Here is an 18,492-nt window from a genome sequence, read left to right on the forward strand (position 1 = left end):
AAAATTATTTTTATATACATTCATGTGAAGTAGTAATTTTTAACTAAAGTTTTCTAAAAAGACAAACCAACCAAAATATTTACATTATATAAAACAATTTTAAAAAAGAAAAAAGTTAAGCCCACAACGTGAAATAACAAAAATACCCCTGTAATTAATTAGTCACACACGAGTGAAAAAATGATTTTGTCCTCAGTCTAAATAATCTCTTAACAACGATCTAATAGCAAGTCCAAACAATCTCGTTGCAATTCTAAACGATCTTGTACCCTTATACTCTTGTACCATGTTAAACGATGTTATACCCTTCTACCTGGTCTAAATAATCACGTAGGAAGTCTAAACAATCTTGTACTCTTCTACCTAGTCTAAACGATCTAATAGCAAATCTAAACGATTTTGTACTCTTGTACTTAGTCTAAGATCTTGTACCAAGAAGAAGAAAAAAAGAAGATGAGAAATGAAGAAAAAGAAATAAATTCTGGAAGAAGGAAATGAAGAAATTGGTAAATATTTACATAAATAATAATAAACTACAAAATTCGAATAAGTAATAATATGAAGAAATTAATAATACAAAAAGGAAATGAATAAATCGTAAGGAAGATGTAACGACCCAACTCCTTATACTGAATCGAAGTCATTACCAAATATAGAACAAGTGGTTTAAGTCATAAAAAAATTTCAAAACGCATACGGTTTAAGAAATTTTATTTATAAAATTTAAACAAGGTAGTCATGCAAAAATGTAAAAGCGTTCTGAAATCCTACTCGGGCCCTATCTACATAAAAGATGGTAAGTGATGAAAAGTACTCAAATTCAAATGCGAAAATCTGAAATAAGAATAAGCGGAAGCGGTAGTCCCTATGGCCCTCCACGGTCTCACTTCGGGTCGCTCGCCAGCTTGCCCTTGCCCTTGCCCCGTCCTCTACCTGAAAACATAAAACGAAAAGAGTGAGTATAAAAATACTCAGTAAGGGACCCACTACTAGTCCCACTAGGTGCCTGTTAACTTCCTGTTAGAGTCCTGATAACTGGTACCCAATCTTTGGCACGTTCCCGAACACGTGCAATCATGCGCTCCCGTAGGAACGTAACTCTGGTCTTCGGTGCCCCGGGGGACACCTAGGACAGTCGGGATGCGAGGACCCCGTCGAGTCACTCGAGTCATATCTATATCCATGCTAGACTGGCGTCCCGTCAGACCACACAGTCCTCAATAGGTGGTGATCCCGAAGGACACCCATGCAGGTACGACTCTAACAGATCAAGCTAACAGGTACCCTAAATTGCAGTATACATACACATGGCATCAGCATATAACATATCATATAAATCATCTCTGCCCTCTCCGTCTCGACATTCGTCGTATAGCTATAACAGCTCTCGCCACACATAACAGGCTATAGTGTAACCATACCGTCATTTACATCATACTAACATTGATTTCAGGCATCGTTCCGTCCAATCCTCAACATGCAAAAATTGGAGTATACATCATCTCATATTTCTAAGCATGGAGCTAGTAGTAGAATCTCTTACCTGGAGATTTACTTGACGAGTCCTAACCGCGAGGCAGTACGCTTTCCAAGCGACGAGGTCCTAACTGTTTAATATGCCAAAATTCGTAATTAGGTCGCCAACGACTATCGGTTCAAGACTCATTTGAAATAACTTACCCTAGAGAGGTTGCAGTGCTCGAGCCCCCCTGCTGAAGAATTCCCGCGCTGCAGCACTTACTTGGTCCAAGACGTCCCTTAAGGAAAAATGATCTAATTTAATTCCAAATTAAATTAACTAGTGCCCAAAATATTGAATCTTACTGGATAATGCCCAAAATAATTGATTTAATTACCAAAAATTAGGTGGAAGGAGCCAAATTAGTCCTGGCGGCTCGGCTAGAAGAGGACAGGGATCGGCTCGGCTTGGCGCAGGCGCGGCTCGGCTCGGTACAGGAGGCTACGCGTGCGGCTCGGCTTGCAACAGGGAGGAGATGCAGCTCGGCTTCGCGGAAACGCGCGGCGCGGCTTCCCACGCGGACGCGGCTCACACGCGGAGAGGGCTGGATGCGGCGCGGCTTCGGTTTCGGCTTCGGGCGCGCGGGCGTGGAGCGGCTCCGGGTTCGTTCGTCGACTGGAGGCACGCGCGGCGGATCGGCTTCGAGTGGCGGCTGCGGGAGGCGGCTGTGCGCGGATCGAAGCGGCTCCCTTCGGCTCGATCGGAGCGGCGCGGCTGGCTGAACTTCTCAGATCGACGCGGCGCGGCGAGCTTCGGCTGCACAGATCGGCTTGCTCGATCTTTCCGACGCGGCTGGAAGCTCGGCGGCGGCTCGGTTTCGACTTGCAGGCGCGCGGCTGGTTGGCTTCGGCTGTCTCGGCGAGTTCCGGCTGCGCTGCGTCGGATCTACGCGGCGCGGCGTGGCTGGCTGCGGATACGGCGCTCGGCTGCGCGGATGAGGAGCGGCTCCGGATTCGGCTTGTAGACGCGGCGCGGCTGGGATGGTGGTTCGGCTCTACTACGGCCGGCTCCGAGGGTTATTTTGCAGCTGGCGTGCGGTGGCGTGCGGCGGCGAGCGGCGGCGTGCGGCGGCGGCGGAGAGTGGCGGCGGCTGTGGTGGGAGCAAGGTGGGGCTAGGGTTTTCTTGGGAAGGTGATGAGTTTCACGCCTCCCAATGCCCCCTTTTTAAAAGAATAAAAGAATAATAAAAAGATAAAATAAAACCCACACCAATTTACTTTCTTTTCTTCTTTTATTATTAATTTCTTTTCTACTTTAGTCCAATGGCAACTCTCCTCTCTCTCTTCATTAAAGCCACCATTGACCCTTTCCAAGGCATTAATTAATTTGTTGCTTCACAATTAATTAATTTATTTCACCCTTAAACCTCAACAATTAAATAACCAACCAAGGAAAATTTTAACCTTAATTAAGTGTAAGTCAAAATAAATCTCATTTCATAACCACTTTAGAAAATAAAATACTCTTGAGATGAACAATGGAACTCTAATCTACTGGGGCGTTACAACCTTCCCTCCTTAGGGAACTTTCGTCCTCGAAAGTTCTAATCCTCGAACAGCTCGGGGTACTGGGCTCTCATGTCCTCTTCTTTCTCCCACGTGGCCTCTTCCCCTTCATGGTTCTGCCAAAGGACTTTGACCAGTGGAATTTCTCGGCTGCGAAGCTTCTTAACCTCCCTCGCCAGGACCTCGACAGGCTGCTCCTCGTAGCTCAAGTTCTCGCTAATCTGTAGTGGCTCGAAGTCCACCACATGTGTTGGGTCTGCGACATATTTCCTCAGCATGGAGATATGGAATACGTCATGCACTGCCGCAAGGGACGGGGGTAGCGCCAGGCGATAAGCCACGGGGCCAATCCGCTCCAGAATCTCGAACGGCCCTACGAAGCGTGGACTCAGCTTCCCCTTCTTCGCGAACCTCAGAACACCCTTCATGGGTGCAACCTTCAGAAAGACCATATCTCCCACTTCAAACTCGAGGTCCTTACGTCGTACATCAGCGTAACTCTTCTGTCTGCTCTGGGCTGTCAGCATACGAGCTCGGATCTTCTGTATGGCTGCGTTGGTCGTCTGCACTAACTCGGGGCCTAGCATCCTCTGCTCTCCAACCTCGCCCCAGCAGACAGGGGATCTACAGCACTTGCCATACAGAGCCTCGAACGGTGCCATACCGATGGTAGCCTGGTAGCTGTTGTTATAGGCAAACTCCATCAGATGCAGATGGGAGTCCCAATTTCCTGAAAACTCTAGTACGCAGGCTCGCAGCATGTCTTCCAAAATCTGGTTCAATCTCTCTGTCTGACCATCAGTCTGAGGGTGGAATGCCGTGCTGAAGTCCAACCTCGTACCTAATGCAAGTTGAAGCCCTTTCCAGAACTTCGATGTGAAACGGGCGTCTCTGTCTGAAATGATGGATACGGGTACTCCATGAAGTCTCACAATCTCTGTCATATATAGCTGCCCCCACTTACTGGCAGTGTAAGTGGATTTCCCTGGCACGAAATGGGCCGACTTCGTGAGTCTGTCGACCACAACCCAGATCACCGTGTAGCCCCTTAGGGTCTTGGGCAGTCCCGTAATAAAATCCATCGACACACTCTCCCACTTCCACTCTGGCACACTCAAGGGTTGCAACAACCCTGCTGGATGCTGCCTAGGTGCCTTCACCTGCTGGCACACCAAGCATCTACTGACAAAGTCTGCCACATCCCTCTTCATGCCCCTCCACCAATAGACACTCCTTAAGTCCTGGTACATCTTCGTACTCCCAGGGTGCATGGTAAACGGGGAACTGTGGGCCTCAGTCAAAAGCTCCGTCTTAACTGCGCTGTCTTCCGGCACACACAGGCGTCCCTCAAACATAAGGCCACCGTCAGAGGATATGGAGAAGTCTTCACCTTCCTTTGTCTCTACCACGCGACGCTTCTCTGCCAAGTAAGGATCATTCAGCTGAGCAGCAATGATCTTTTGCCTCAAGGTTGGCTGAACTGTCAACTGAGCCAACTGTGCGGTAACCTCACCTACTGAGACTGCAATCTCGGCTCTCTCAAAATCTCTGAGTAAGGGGGTCTGCTTGGTGATTAGCGCTGCTGAATGTGCTACTTTCCTACTCAGCGCGTCAGCCACTACATTTGCTTTGCCTGGGTGGTATAGGATCTCGCAGTCGTAGTCTTTCACCAACTCGAGCCACCTCCTCTGCCTCATGTTCAACTCCTTCTGAGTGAAGAAGTACTTCAGGCTCTTATGGTCGGTGTAAATCTGAATCTTCTCACCGTACAGATAGTGCCTCCATATCTTCAGTGCAAAGACTACAGCTGCCAACTCCAAGTCATGGGTAGGGTAGTTCTGCTCATGGATCTTCAACTGGCGGGAGGCATAAGCAACTACCTTACCTTGCTGCATCAGGACACAGCCCAGTCCCTTCTTGGAGGCGTCACTATAGATTACAAAGTTTCCCGAACCATCGGGCACTGTCAGGACCGGTGCAGTCACTAGCTTCTGTTTGAGCTCCTGAAAGCTCCTCTCGCATGCTGGGCTCCAGACAAAAGGGGTTCTCTTTCTGGTCAACTGGGTCAACGGGCTGGCTATGCGTGAGAAGTCTTCCACGAACCTCCTGTAGTAACCTGCCAAGCCCAGAAAACTTCGAATTTCACTAACCGTGGACGGTCGAGTCCAGTTGGTCACCGCTTCAATCTTTGCGGGATCTACTGAAACTCCCTCACTGGAAACCACGTGGCCAAGAAACGTCACCTTCCTTAACCAGAATTCACACTTGGAGAATTTGGCATACAACTTGTTGGCTCGAAGGGTCTCCAAAACCTGGTGTAAGTGCTTCTCGTGCTCCGCCTCAGTTTTTGAGTAAATGAGGATGTCGTCAATGAAGACTATGACGAACGAGTCTAGAAAGTCCTTAAACACCCTGTTCATCAAATCCATGAATACTGCAGGAGCGTTAGTCAAGCCGAAAGACATCACAACGAATTCGTAATGTCCGTACCTCGATCGAAAGGCCGTCTTGGGAATGTCACCGTCCCTAATCCTCAACTGGTGATAGCCTGATCGCAGGTCGATCTTGGAAAAGACAGTGGCTCCCTGCAACTGATCGAACAGGTCGTCAATCCTGGGCAAGGGGTAGCGGTTTTTGACTGTCACCTTGTTCAGCTCTCGGTAGTCAATACAAAGGCGCATCGACCCATCCTTCTTCTTCACGAACAATACTGGGGCTCCCCAAGGCGACACACTGGGCCGGATGAAGCCTTTGTCCAGCAACTCCTGTAACTGGACCTTCAACTCCTTTAGCTCGGCTGGAGCCATTCTGTAAGGGGCCCTCGAGATAGGGGCAGTGCCCGGCTCTAACTCGATGGCGAAGTCTACTTCTCTGGGAGGCGGAAGTCCTGGAAGTTCGTCTGGGAAAACGTCGGGGTACTCCCTTACCACTGGTTTGGAAGATAGGGAAACTTCTGGCTCTCTCACATCCACTACGCTTGCCAAGATGCCCCAAGTTCCCTGGCTGAGTAGTTTACTAGCCTTCATGGCTGAGATGACCTTGGGTATCCATACCATGCCTGCCCCCCTGAATTTGAAGCTAGCCTCGGAGGGTGGGTTAAAGACAACTTCCTTGCCAAAACAGTCTATATTTGCATGGTTGGCTGACAGCCAATCCATGCCTAGTATCACATCAAAATCCTGCATGTCTAACACTAGCAAGGTCACGTCTAACATACGATTCGCTATCTCTACCCGACATGCCTTTATTTGTTCTTTGGACAACAGAACCTCCCCAGATGGAGTAGAAACCGACAAAACACTACCCAAAGGCTCTACCTCCAAACCCACATGCTGAACGAAAACGGAGGATATAAACGAGTGGGATGACCCAGAGTCGAATAGCACAAAAGCATAATGCCCCAAAATTGGGAGCGTACCTGTCACCACTGTGCCAGCTCGCTCGGCCTCCTGCCGGGTGGTGGCGAAAACTCTCCCCTGCTGGGACGCAGAAGGCTGGGGCAGTGTCGTCTCAAAGGGTTTCCGAGGACACACATCAGCAGTGTGCCCCGGCTGTCTACATCTGAAGCAGACTCCACTTCCAGCTAAGCAACGACCTCCGTGGACTCTCCCGCAGGTAGTACAAGCGGGTAGCTCTCTCAGAGTCCTCCCGGCTGCTGCAAGCTCCCGTCGGTGTCTCTGGAAGACACCTCCTGACCTCAGTGTTCGCTGCGGTGCTACGTCAGGCTGCATCTCAACCTTTCTCTTCTGTCCCAAGGCTGACCCTCTGCCGGCAGCCTTAGACGGATCGGCTCTCTCAGGCAGGCTCAAATCCAGTGCTATACGTAGTGCATCAGCATGCGTGGCTGGGCGGAGGGCTCTGACAATGCCCTGAAGGTCTAGCCTGAGTCCTCTAACGAATTTCTCCGTCCTGGCAGCCTCATCCCTTACCATATCGGGAGCAAAGCGGGACAGCATATCGAACTCGGCGTCGTACTGCTCCACCGTCATGTCGCCTTGCTCCAAGTTTAGGAACTCTTGCAGCTTGGCGTGCTTCACATTGGCGGAGAAGAACTTAGCATAGAAGTTCTCCTTGAACTGCTCCCAAGTTATTTTGCTGACATCGCCCCCCAGCATTCTCTCAGCGGTCTCCCACCAGGCGGTGCCCCTGTCCTCCAAGAAGAAGACTGCACACTGCACCTTCTGGTCTTCTGGGCACTTCATGTACCGGAAAATAGTCTCTATGGACGTCAACCACATTTGGGCCTTTGTGGGGTTGTCCATGGATCCGTCAAAGGTCTTGGGATTATACTTCCTGAAATCCCGTAAGTGTTTCGCCTCGGCCGACAGTTGAACTGGTACTGGTTGAGCTTCCTCAGGGGCTGGAGGAGCGACGGCCTGAGCCTGAACAGGGGCGGCCTGGGCCTGAGCAGGGGCGGCCTGGTTCTACTGGGCGGCAAGGAAAGGCGCCAAAGCAGCTTGCAGCATGTCCTGATAACGCTGCTCCATCGCGGCGAGATCCGCCTGGGTGACCGGTGCGTTTGGGTCGACTGCCGGTGCAACAGGTGGCGCCTCCGGCTGGCCACGGCCGGCTCCTCTGCCTCCCCTACCACCTCCTCGGCGTGCACCCCTACGTGGCGGCATTCTCCCTAAAATTCACCAACAAACTTTTCACCACAAGAACTTAACACCCTATATCTAGGTCTTAGACTATTCAGGCAAAATTGTAATCTTAACATTAGCAAGGCTTTAGACATACCTGGCGAGTGCCGAAGGACCGTATAGCCATAGGGTGAAGTAAAACCAAAACAAAAAACAAAAAAAAAATGACTTACATCGTAGGTCAGTCTACAGAACCTAAAACACTGTGCTCTGATACCAACTGTAACGACCCAACTCCTTATACTGAATCGAAGTCATTACCAAATATAGAACAAGTGGTTTAAGTCATAAAAAAATTTCAAAACGCATACGGTTTAAGAAATTTTATTTATAAAATTTAAACAAGGTAGTCATGCAAAAATGTAAAAGCGTTCTGAAATCCTACTCGGGCCCTATCTACATAAAAGATGGTAAGTGATGAAAAGTACTCAAATTCAAATGCGAAAATCTGAAATAAGAATAAGCGGAAGCGGTAGTCCCTATGGCCCTCCACGGTCTCACTTCGGGTCGCTCGCCAGCTTGCCCTTGCCCTTGCCCCGTCCTCTACCTGAAAACATAAAACGAAAAGAGTGAGTATAAAAATACTCAGTAAGGGACCCACTACTAGTCCCACTAGGTGCCTGTTAACTTCCTGTTAGAGTCCTGATAACTGGTACCCAATCTCTGGCACGTTCCCGAACATGTGCAATCATGCGCTCCCGTAGGAACGTAACTCTGGTCTTCGGTGCCCCGGGGGACACCTAGGACAGTCGGGATGCGAGGACCCCGTCGAGTCACTCGAGTCATATCTATATCCATGCTAGACTGGCGTCCCGTCGGACCACACAGTCCTCAATAGGTGGTGATCCCGAAGGACACCCATGCAGGTACGACTCTAACAGATCAAGCTAACAGGTACCCTAAATTGCAGTATACATACACATGGCATCAGCATATAACATATCATATAAATCATCTCTGCCCTCTCCGTCTCGACATTCGTCGTATAGCTATAACAGCTCTCGCCACACATAACAGGCTATAGTGTAACCATACCGTCATTTACATCATACTAACATTGATTTCAGGCATCTTTCCGTCCAATCCTCAACATGCAAAAATTGGAGTATACATCATCTCATATTTCTAAGCATGGAGCTAGTAGTAGAATCTCTTACCTGGAGATTTACTTGACGAGTCCTAACCGCGAGGCAGTACGCTTTCCAAGCGACGAGGTCCTAACTGTTTAATATGCCAAAATTCGTAATTAGGTCGCCAACGACTATCGGTTCAAGACTCATTTGAAATAACTTACCCTAGAGAGGTTGCAGTGCTCGAGCCCCCCTGCTGAAGAATTCCCGCGCTGCAGCACTTACTTGGTCCAAGACGTCCCTTAAGAATGATCTAATTTAATTCCAAATTAAATTAACTAGTGCCCAAAATATTGAATCTTACTGGATAATGCCCAAAATAATTGATTTAATTACCAAAAATTAGGTGGAAGGAGCCAAATTAGTCCTGGCGGCTCGGCTGGAAGAGGACAGGGATCGGCTCGGCTTGGCGCAGGCGCGGCTCGGCTCGGTACAGGAGGCTACGCGTGCGGCTCGGCTTGCAACAGGGAGGAGATGCGGCTCGGCTTCGCGGAAACGCGCGGCGCGGCTTCCCACGCGGACGCGGCTCACACGCGGAGAGGGCTGGACGCGGCGCGGCTTCGGTTTCGGCTTCGGGCGCGCGGGCGTGGAGCGGCTCCGGGTTCGTTCGTCGGCTGGAGGCACGCGCGGCGGATCGGCTTCGAGTGCCGGCTGCGGGAGGCGGCTGTGCGCGGATCGAAGCGGCTCCCTTCGGCTCGATCGGAGCGGCGCGGCTGGCTGAACTTCTCAGATCGACGCGGCGCGGCGAGCTTCGGCTGCACAGATCGGCTTGCTCGATCTTTCCGACGCGGCTGGAAGCTCGGCGGCGGCTCGGTTTCGACTTGCAGGCGCGCGGCTGGTTGGCTTCGGCTGTCTCGGCGAGTTCCGGCTGCGCTGCGTCGGATCTACGCGGCGCGGCGTGGCTGGCTGCGGATACGGCGCTCGGCTGCGCGGATGAGGAGCTGCTCCGGATTCGGCTTGCAGACGCGGCGCGGCTGGGATGGTGGTTCGGCTCTACTACGGCCGGCTCCGAGGGTTATTTTGCAGCTGGCGTGCGGTGGCGTGCGGCGGCGAGCGGCGGCGTGCGGCGGCGGCGGAGAGTGGCGGCAGCTGTGGTGGGAGCAAGGTGGGGCTAGGGTTTTCTTGGGAAGGTGATGAGTTTCACGCCTCTCAATGCCCCCTTTTTAAAAGAATAAAAGAATAATAAAAAGATAAAATAAAACCCACACCAATTTACTTTCTTTTCTTCTTTTATTATTAATTTCTTTTCTACTTTAGTCCAATGGCAACTCTCCTCTCTCTCTTCATTAAAGCCACCATTGACCCTTTCCAAGGCATTAATTAATTTGTTGCTTCACAATTAATTAATTTATTTCACCCTTAAACCTCAACAATTAAATAACCAACCAAGGAAAATTTTAACCTTAATTAAGTGTAAGTCAAAATAAATCTCATTTCATAACCACTTTAGAAAATAAAATACTCTTGAGATGAACAATGGAACTCTAATCTACTGGGGCGTTACAGAAGAAAAAGAAAAAGAAGTAGAAAATGGTTAGCATTAATAAGGGCAAACTTGAAATTTATAAAAATAGCATGAGCTTTTTTATTTTGTTAGAGAGGCCGTAAATATTTTAGCGCTTTGTTATATTTAAGAAAATTAATTTTTTAAATAATATTATTTAATTTATAATTAGTACATTTAAAATTATATATTCATATGAGAGTGAAATGCACTTTATGTATCACCTACTAAATCCTTGAACTTCTCAATTTAACTAGTCATAATTTAAAAATGCCCGTATCTATAAATATTTCAAATTAACTATTTTATTAAACAAACAATTTTATATCTAAAATTTTAAAGGTTTAGGAGTAAAATTGCTTCACATGATATGAACTCTTGGATCCGCCCCTGATTGTTTGTATATCAATAATACATTTAAAATTTTATATTTAATTAGTATTGATGTACCGCAAATATATTAATATTATACTTCAAATTTATTAGGCTTGTGATGACAATAATACAAAAAGTAATGATCAAATGTGTTGATTGAGGTTATATATATATATATATATATATATATATATATATATATATATATATATATATATTTCTAATACACTCATGTTTTACGGTGTTGGTCCATATGGGATATGTTATTGATATTATTCAAAGTTTATTAGCATCTGAATATATACTATTTGTTATGAAATAAATGATAATGAAACAAAGAAAGAGAAGAATAGAGAACGAGAGGGAGAAAATAATACAATTGAACTCAATTGTGGTGTGTATTACAAATGCACCACACTCCTCTATTTATAGGACATCTTATGGTATAAGTTATATTATAGAATTCAATGGGATGGATGTTACAATATGGAATTGAATGTGAGAGTTATATGAAAATTGTAACCTATGTAGGTTATGGATATTTACATTTATAATATATCATTATATTTACAATACTCCCCCTTAGATATTCATATTATATAAAAATAAATGCCTCGTTAAAACCTTACTAGGAAAAAAACCCGATGGGAAAAAAATCCTAGTGAAGGAAAAAGAGTACATCATTTTTATACATTAATAACTACCTCATAAAAACCTTGCTAGGAAAATTCAATGAGAAAAATCATAGTCAAAGGAAAAAAATGCAGTACTCCTATTTCTTAAGGACAATATTTCTACTCCCCCTTATGGATACATCACTTAAGTTCTCTGAGTCGTCGCATTCCAATGTTGTGCACTAGCTTTTCAAATGTTGATGTGGGTAATGCTTTTGTGAATAAGTCTGCCAAGTTGCCTTTTGAAGAAATTTGTTGAACACTGATGTCACAATTATCTTCAAGGTCATGCGTATAGAAGAGTTTTGGTGAGATATGCTTTGTTCTATCTCCTTTTATATACCCTCCTTTGATTTGTGCTATATATGCGGTATTATCTTCAAATAATATTGTTGGTAAATTTTTACTGAAAGACAAACCACATGTTTCTCGAATATGATGAGTCATTGATCTCAACCATACACATTCTCTACTAGCTTCATGAATTGCAAGAATTTCTGCATGATTCGATGAAGTGGCCGTCATGGTTTGCTTTACAGACTGCCAAGATATAGCAGTTCCTCCACATGTAAACAGATAACCTGTTTGAGATCTTGCTTTATGTGGATCAGATAAATATCCAGCATCCGCATAACCAACTAGATCAAAATTTGATTTATTTGAATAAAACAAACCCATATCAAATTGTCCCTCGAAGATAATGAAGTACATGCTTAACTCCATTCCAATGTCTTTTTGTTGGAGAAGAACTATATCTTGCTAACAAATTTACTGAAAATGTTATATCTGGTCATGTGTTATTAGCAAGATACATTAGTGCACCTATTTCACTAAGGTACGGTACTTCAGACTAAGTAATTCTTCATTATCTTCTCGAGGTCGAAAGATATCCTTTTTTACATCTAGTGATCGAACCACCATTAGAATGTTCAATGGGTGTGCTTTGTCCATGTAGAATCTTTTTAAAATCTTTTCTGTATATGTTGATTGATGAATAAAAATTCCATCGACTAAATGCTCGATTTGTAAGCCAAGGCAAAATTTTGTCTTACCAAGATCTTTCATTTCAAATTCCTTTTGCAGATATTCTATTGCCTTTGAAAGCTCTTCAGGAGTTCCAATTATATTTAAATCATCAACATATACAGCTATAATTGCAAATCCTGACTGTGATTTCTTAATAAAAACACATGGACAAATTGGATTATTTTGATAACCTTCTTTCAATAAATATTCACTTAAGCGATTGTACCACGTTCATCCTGATTGTTTCAATCCATATAATGATCTTTAATTTGATTGAACATAATTCTCTAGAGTTTGAATTATATGATTCAGGTATCTTAAATCCTTCAGGGATTTTTATATAGATTTCATTTTCCAAAGATTCATATAAATATGTTGTAACTACATCTATAAGATGCATATCAAGATTTTCACATACAGTCAGACTAATTAAATATCTTAATGTAATAGCATCCACCACAGGAGAATATGTTTCTTCATAATCAATGTCTGGTCTTTGAGAGAATCCTTGTGCAACATGTCGTGCTTTATATCTAGTGACCTCATTATTTTCATTTCGTTTACGCACAAATACCCATTTAAATCCCACAGGTTTTACACCTTTAGGTGTATAAACTACAGGTTAAAAAACTTCACGTTTCGTGAGTGAGTTTAGTCTGCTTGGATGACTTCTTTCTACTTGGGCCAATCCTTTCTATTACGACATTCGTCAATAGATTTAGGTTCATAATCCTCATTTTCATGAATGATATTATGTGCAACATTATACGCAATAATGTTGTCCACAACTACATTAATTCTATTCCACCTTTTTCCTGTCATGGTATAATTTATCGAGATCTCATTGTTATCTTCATATACTTGAGTCTCTTCTACATTTTTACCACTAGTCGTGTCCATGACTTTTTCTTGAATGTTTTTATTGTCAATTAAGTCATTTTGACTACTGGTCACTTTTCTTTTTCGAGGATTTTTATCCTTTGAACCCATCGGTCTACCACGCTTTTGGTGCAGCGTTGATTCATTAATTGTATCAACTTGCTGAGTTGGGATTTCAATTCTAGATGGAACATTTGCAGCTAGAATATATGACTTGGTCACTTTCTTAGTATCTGTAAATGCATCTGGCATTTGGTTTGGTACACTTTGTAAATGAATTATCTTTTGAACTTCCAGTTCACATTGCTTTGTACGAGGATCTAAATGAGACAATAACGATACATTCCAGGCAATTTCGTTTTCCAACTTCTTAATTCCTCCCCCTAATGTTGGAAAATTTGTCTCATTAAAATGACAATCAGCGAATCATGCAGTAAATACATCTCTCGTCAAGGGTTTAAGATATCTAATAATTGATGGGGATTCAAATCCGACATATATTCCTAACCTTCTTTGAGGTCCCATTTTAGTACGTTGTGGTGGGGAAATTAGAACATATACTGCACAACAAAAAATTTGCAAATGAGAAATATTTGGTTCCTGGCCATAAGCTAATTGTGTTGGGAAATACTTATGATAAGATGTTGGTCTTATGCGTATAAGTGACGCTGCATGCAAAATAGCATGACCCCATATAGATAATGGAAGTTTTGCTCTCATAAGTAATGGTATGGCAATCAATTGTAAATGCTTGATAAATGATTCTGCCAAACCATTTTGTGTATGAACATGAGCTACATGATGTTCAATATTTATCCCAGTTGACATACAATAATTATTAAATGCTTGGGATGTAAATTCACCAGCATTATCAAGTCGAATGTTTTTTATTGTATAAGCCGGAAACTGTGCTCTTAATTTGATTATTTGAACAAGTAATCGTGTAAATGCAAGGTTTCGACTTGATAATAAACAACATATGTCACCATGAATTCGTTCTAAAAATGTAGGTAACTCCACTCCCACTTTGGCTAGTGATGGCCTAATAATTAATTTTCCTTGAGAGCAAGCAATACATGATAATTCTTTGGATTGAAGAATCTTCTAGTTTTTTCGTGGATGTCCGTGAGAATTTTCAATAATTCTTTTCATCATTATTAACCCAGGATGACCCAATCGATCATGCCAAATAGTAAACATATTTAAATTCATGAACTTCGGGTTCATGGTGGCATATGTTTCAACTACTCGTATATGAGTATAATATAATCCAGAAGAAAAGGCAGACAATGTTTCTAATATACGCTTCTCATGTGAAACAATAAATGTAATATAAAGATATTCTATATTATTTTTATTGTTAGTTTCAACACGATAACCATTTTGACATATATCTTTGAAACTCAATAAGTTTCTTTTTGACTTACTTTTTGACTTACTAGAGAACAAAGCATTACTAATTGTGAATTTTGTTCTTCTAGGCAAAATAAGGTTTGCTCTACCAAAATCTTCAATCAAGTTTGTAGAACCTGATATTGTATTGACATTTGCTTCAAGCATTGTCAATGTAGAAAAATATTTTTTACTTTTAAGTATTGTGTGCGTAGTTGCACTGTCTGCCAAACATAAGTCTTCATTGTTCATCTTTGAATCAACCAATATATGAGAAATGTCCATAACTCTTCATTAAAAGAAAAAACGATTACAATAAGTCTCTTGGTAAAAAGGAAGAAAAAAAAACTAACCTTGAAATGTAAATAATGTAAATAAACTGGTAAATGTTAAATAGAGAAAACATAATGCAAATATTAGTTTTGGACATTATCATAATTAAAGGAAGTATTCGCTACTCCTTCATTATCATTTTTCTCTTCAGGAGACTTAAAGAAGTACGCCACATCTAAATGGGTCATGTTGGAAGGGTCAAATACATCATCTGGATAGGCAAAGTTTATTTCCACATTCTTCCCTTTTTCCTTCAATGAGGCTTGATAGAGGTCGACTAAGTGCTTAGATGTACAACAAGTACGAGTCCAATGACCATTCATACCACAACGGAAGCATTGATTTTCACCACTTTTAATTTTCTTATTTTGTGGAGTTTTCCTTCTATGATCATCATTTGTGGTTTTTTTGAAATCTAAATGATTATTACCACGTAAAGTATAATTACTTCTTTTTCTACCACGGTCACGACCTCGACCACGATTACGACCACGACCTCGACCTCAACCATTAATATTATTTAAAAATACAACATTCGCTTCAGGGAATGGTGTTGCTCCAGTTGGTCGAGATTCATGGTCTTTCATTAATAACTCATTATTTTGTTCAGAAACAAGAAGACATGATATGAGTTCGGAATACTTTTTAAAACCTCTTTCTCGATATTGCTGCTGCAGGAGCATATTCGAGACATGAAATATTGAAAAGGTTTTCTCTAACATATCTTCATCAATAACTTTTTCTCCGCATAATAATAATTTTGAACAAATTTTAAATGATGCAGAATTATAATCACTTACTGATTTAAAATCTTACAACCTTAAGTGCATCCAATCATATCGAGCTTTAGGAAGAATCACATTTTTTTTATGATCATACCTTTCTTTTAAACTTTGCCATAGTTCATACGGATCTTTTATCGTAAGATATTCAATCTTTAGTCCCTCATGAAGATGATGTCGAAGGAAAATCATGGCTTTCGCGTTTTCTTGACTTGAAGTCGTGTTTCCTTCTATAATCGTTTCTCCAAGATTCATGGCATCCAAATGAATTTCAGCATCAAGCACCCATGATAAATAATTATCACCATTGATTTCAAGAGCTAGAAATTCTAATTTGGTAAGACTTGACATGGTAAAACTATAACAAAGAACAAATAAACTAATTTATATTAGAAATTTAATAAACATGTCAAACATGCATTCTAAGACAACTTAGATAAATATCATATTATGCACATGATACAAAAATCAATGAAACCCATATATAATAATTCAAAACATGCATGTTAATGTACAATAATTAAAATTACAAATAAAAATTACATATACATATTATGAAAAATTAACAACAATACACACAAAAAATGTTAATTTTACAACATACTTATACATAATATGTTAAAACAACATACTTAAGTAAATTGATAAAAACATTTAGATCATAAAAACAATTACAAAACTTATACTAATAGAAAGTAAACAACTAAATTATAAACACAAATTATAAAGAACCTATAAACTATACATAGATCTTAAAATAATTGATATAAGAACCAAACATAAACAATCATATAAATCATAAAGAAATTAAAGATAAACTAAATCATAATCTTATCACGAACTAATTTTTTTTTTTAACAAACACAATAACCATGTAAACGTAATATGTAAAATTACAACATGCAATAGGTATAAAATATTACATTCTCAAACATTTAAACTATGCATGATGTATACATGGAGTGTTTCATGCCATATTCACAAATACCATAAAAAAAAACTAACTAATATTATAACCTACCTTTTGCAAATAATAAAATTGTAGAGCGTCGTGCTGATAACGTGTTATGAAATAAAGGATAATGAAACAAACAAAGAGAAGAATAGAGAAGAGAGGGAGAAGAAAATACAATTGAACTCAATTGTGGTGTATATACAAATGATCTCTACAACTTCTATTTGTAGGGTTGTGAGAATAATGGTTACAAAACCAAACATAAATAAGAGACAAGAAAGTTATTAAATTTATAATATATCGTTATATTTACAATACTATTCACATTGTTGAAAGTTATTCAAAATTGACCCATATTTGATTTACTTTTCATACACTTATCAATGTTAACACATGTTGGATATACTACTGATAGCATCCCATTTTTACTTCAAATATTTATTGATTGATATTTGATTATATAATATAACGTTGTTACTTGTTACCTTAATGAAATATTCATGCTTGATTATGATATTGATAATGTAAACTTTTAGGTTAGTTCTAAATATAGCAATTAGATTCAAAATATTAGTATTACAATTTGCCTTATTTTTAATATCAAATGAAAAAAAATATAGAAGACATAATCTTAATATTAATTTCATTCATTCTAATTTCTTAATTAATTAATTATATATAAAAAAATGTAAGTCGTCTATAGAGAGTTCGATAAATTTTGTTATATTTTTTAAATAGTTCCAAAATTTTGTTTGTACCGAGTTTAGGAAGGAGACATGAATGAACCAATATCACATCTGAATGAGAGGGATCCTAAAAACATAAAAATAATGTTAATTAAGATTTAAAAGAATTAAAAGTCATCGTCTATACCAATAAGGTGCACCTTCCTTTTCGATAGTTCGATCATAAGAACTTCAATACTATGTTGGATGACCTCTTGGGAATTTTATATTAAAATGCATGTGAGTAAAGACAAAGCATGCTGAAAAGGCTCGTGTTGGTTTGTGGAGACGATTTCATTTTATAAGTCTTTAAGACATGTAAGGATGATTTTGCTAGGTCGCAAAGGATATAGGAAAATGTCGAGGATCCAAATTCTAAATCCTAATTTGAATCTTGGGCTTGAGACATTACATTGTTACTTTCGATACTATATACAACTTAGCATCCCAATATATATCACCGCTGTTGTTATTAAGAATACAAGTTTCATCATTTGAATGGTAAAAATTAAAATAAATCAACTTCATTCTCAAAATGAAAGCATCAAAACTGTATAAAATTGAGTAAGTTATCTCAAAATTGCCATGGGTTTGCATGGTGATGTTCTTCGTGTAGCTATAGTTTAGGTTTAATTTTCTAACCACTCTTATTTATACTTATATAGTGAGAATACATTGTTTCTTAGTACAAAATGAGAGTAGGGGATCTGAACTTGAGAACCCAAGACCTCTTGTCCTCAAATTCATACAAGTGCTAGTTGAACTGAGCTCATGTTTGACGAACAAACTATAATTCTTATCAAATCATGTTTCGATTAAATTTCTCATTGCACCGCATCGGCAATGAATCTCAATTTCATCCTCAAATCCAAAATCCAAAGGTGGATCCAAGCAATACTCAAATTTGATTTAATCTCAACCCAAAAACAATAGATGACTAGTCAAACCCAATTCAACCTAAATTGGATTTATTGGACACTGCATCGTTTTTTTCAATTGGGGTTGTTCGCTTAATCCAAATAACAATATATCTTTTACACGTAATTACTATTA

The 18,492-nt window shown here is 41.1% G+C and overlaps 1 long non-coding RNA gene across 1 annotated transcript; it reads right to left on the bottom strand.

Moving 5' to 3' along the window:
• Window positions 1–694: 694 nt before the first annotated feature.
• LOC127149624 (uncharacterized) lies at window positions 695–1,818 on the bottom strand. The gene is made up of 2 exons (XR_007821313.1): window positions 1,544–1,818; window positions 695–933 (listed from the first exon to the last, which is right to left on the bottom strand). It is a non-coding gene; the product is annotated as an uncharacterized LOC127149624 (long non-coding RNA).
• Between the last annotated feature and the right edge of the window lie 16,674 nt (window positions 1,819–18,492).

Source organism: Cucumis melo, chromosome 5 (genome assembly GCF_025177605.1).
Source record: "Cucumis melo cultivar AY chromosome 5, USDA_Cmelo_AY_1.0, whole genome shotgun sequence".
Taxonomy (NCBI): Eukaryota; Viridiplantae; Streptophyta; class Magnoliopsida; order Cucurbitales; family Cucurbitaceae; genus Cucumis; species Cucumis melo.